Below are 3398 nucleotides of genomic sequence, written 5' to 3'. Positions count from 1 at the left end.
CCCGCTGGCTTGCAGAGCGGACCGGGATCGTCCGGGAGTTGCCAACCTCCAGGTGGGGCCTGGAGACCTCCCGGAATTGCAACTCGTCTCCAAATGACAGCGGTCGGTTCCCCTGTAGAAAAGTGGCAGCTTCGGAGGGTGGGTTCTGTTAGGGTTCCCAACCTCAAGGTGGTGGCTGGAGACCTCCAGTGTGAGCTAGCTCACAGTTTTTTAGCCTCCAGCTCACACATTTTTGTCTTAGCTCAGGGAGGAGGGCTCCAGAGCAAACTGATCGATGCAGTAGCCAAATCGCTGGCTCAGAACTTTAATGCCAGGAGCCCGCAAAGTGGAATTTTTGCTCACGGGACTCCACAGCTTAGAGGGAACATTGGAGACCTCCCGGAATCGCAATTCATCTCCAAACAGCAGTGAACGGCTCCCCTGCAGGAAAACGGCAGCACCGGAGGGTGGGTTCTATGAGGCTTGCCAACCTCCAGGTGGTGACTGGAGATCTCCCAGGTGGCTACGACCAATGCTCCCTCTAAGCTGTGGTGGTCTCGTGAGCAAAAATTCTTACTTTGTGAGTGACTGGCATTCAAGTTGCGAGCGAGCCATTTGGCAGCTGCATAAATTAGTTTGCTCTGGAGCCCTCCTTCCTGAGCCGAGACAAAAACGTGTGAGCCGGAGGCTAAAAAAACTGAGCTAGCTCTCACTAACTCAGCTTAGAGGGAACACTGGTTACAATGGATCCCCAGGCAACAGAGATCAGTTCCCCTGGAGAAAATGGCCGCTTTAGAAAGTGGACCCTATCTGGTATTATTCCCCATCAAAGTCTTTCCCCTGCCCAAACCCCGCCCTCCTCAGACTCCACCCCCAAAATCTCCAGGTATTTCCAAACCTGAAGCTGGCAACCCCAATCTCCAGGAATTTACCCAGCAGGAGATGGCAACCATACGTCGCAAGGTCAAGGCCTTGATTAGGGTGACAGCTGATTAATAGCGGTGACAACCTCAAGGTAAGGCCTGGAGTTCTCCAGGCACTCCATTTGGCTCTACAGCCCCAGACCCTGCTGAGGTTCAGTCCCCACCCCAAGCACCATTCTTCCCAGGTTCCACACACCCCAATCTCCAGGAATTTCTCAGCCCGGAGTTGGCAACCCTATGCACCACCGCTATCTGTGCTTTGCAACGCTATGATCAGACCACCACAGTGTCCTGATGGATCCCTGAACGTAACAGCATGAGAAGAGGCCCTGCTGGATCAGACCAGGGGTCCATCTTAGTCCAGCATCCTGTCTCACACAGGGGCCAACCAGTTCCTCTGGAGGGCCAACAACAAAGTATAGCGGCCAAGGCCTTCATAAAAACACCAGAAGAGCCCTGCTGGATCAGACCAAATGGTCATTATCAGCATCCTGTCTCACACAGTGGCCAACCAGTTCAGCTGGAAGGCCAAAAACAGGGCAGGGAGGCCAAGGCCTTCATAAGAACATCAGAAGAGCCCTGCTGGATCAGACCAGGGGTCCATCTAGTCCAGCCTCCTGTCTCACCCAGTGGCCAGCCAGTGGCTCTGGAGGGCCAATGACAGGGCAGAGAGGCCGAGGCCTTCCTAAGAACATGAGAAGAGCCCTGCTGGATCAGAGCAGCGGTCCATCTAGTCCAGCATCCTGTCTCACACGGTGGCCAGCCAGTGCCTCCGGATGGCCAACAACAGGGAAAAGAGGCTGAGGCTGATGTTGCCTCCTGGCTCTGGGATTCAGAGTCTTAGTGCCTCTAAATGTGGAGGTTCCCTTTTAGTCACCATGGCTAGTAGCCAATGATAGACCTATGCTCCATGAATCGATCATTCCAGGGTGAAGAGTTCAACCAGCAACCCATTTTCATTTTTAAAGGAGAAAAAAAACCCAATCCAATCACTTGATTCTAACTCTGTTCCTGTTGCTCCGGAAGGCCGTTTTTGTAAAGGGAACAGAGTTGTAACAAAACGGAATTCTTCAGGAGGTTGTTTCTAGGAAAGGAAACAGGCTTTGTAGTTTATTACAGTGTTTATTGGACGTGCCGTCTTCTTTATACTGCATTGTTTTCTTATGCTTTGGGAGGCGGCTTTTGTCTTGCTTTCAAATGGCTGTAATCCAGTTAGAAAGGCAGATTATTAATAAAGTAACTCGCTAACTAAATGTTTTGCATTGGTTATTCCGGGATGTGGAATTCACTGCCGGAGGATGTAGTGATGGCCATAGATCCATGGAGGAGAGGTCTATTAGTGGCTACTAACCGGGGTGACTGAAGCAAATCTCCATGTTTAGAGACCTCTGAATGACAGAGCCAAGAGGGAGTTATCAGGGGAAGGCCTCAGCCTCTGTGCCCTGTTGTTGGCCCTCCAGAAGAACTGGTTGGCCCCTGTGTGAGACAGGATGCTGGACTAGATGGACCCTCACTGATCTGACCCAGCAGGGCTCTTCTGATGTTCTTATGAAGACCTTGGCCTCTATGCCCTGTCACTGGCCGTCCAGACGAACTGGTTGGCTACTTTGTGGGACAAGATGCTGTACTCGATTGACTACTGGTCTAATCCAGTTGGGCTCTTTTATGTTCTTATGGATTTATATTCTTAAAATCCACAGTCAGAGGCAGTCAGCCTCTGAATCCCAGAGCCAGGAAGCAACATCAGGGGAAGGCCTCGGCCTCCATGCCCTGTTGCTGGCCCTCCAGAGGAATTGGTTGGCCCCTGTGTGAGACAGGATGCTGGACTAGATGGACTACTGGTCTGATCCAGTAGAGCTCTTCTGATGTTCTTAGAAAGGCCTCGGCCTCTATGCCCTGTTGTTGGCCCTCCAGAGGAACTGGCTGGCCCCTGTGTGAGACAGGATGCTGGACTAGATGGACCCCTGGTCTGATCCAGCAGGTCTCTTCCTATGTTCTTATATTCTTATGGATTAAATGCTGTCTCCAGATTTCTGAGGACCAGGGTTTGTGGTAGATTGGACGTGGAAATAGACTAGACTGCTGAAATAGATTTCACCTATGAAGATGCACCCCCAAAGCAGAGCGAACTAGTTTCTTCTCAAGACATTTCCACAGCTGTGTCAGATGTGCATGCCAGAAGGCCGCCTGAGCGGCTGGGTTGGCCCGAACACAGGAAGCCACCTGATATTGAATTCAACTATTGGTCTATTATGTCCATGTTGTCAGTTCTGATTGGTAGTAGCCCTCCAGGGACTTTCATCTCACATCTCCTGGGAAGGAAGGAAGGAAGGAAGGAAGGATATGCCAAGGACTGAAACTGGGAAGTCGGTGGAAAATAAATGTTCTGTGGCTAAGCCAAAGGTCCTGCCTAACAGGTCCTTCAGGGTCAAAAACAAATGTGTGCCAGGATGTAGCCTCAGAATCTATTTTGAATGTATGAGACTCAGAGATGGA

The sequence above is a fragment of the Gekko japonicus genome, unplaced genomic scaffold, assembly GCF_001447785.1.
Source record: "Gekko japonicus isolate JY-2015 unplaced genomic scaffold, Gekko_japonicus_V1.1 scaffold2676, whole genome shotgun sequence".
NCBI lineage: Eukaryota > Metazoa > Chordata > Lepidosauria > Squamata > Gekkonidae > Gekko > Gekko japonicus.
This window is presented reverse-complemented; position numbering follows the sequence as displayed.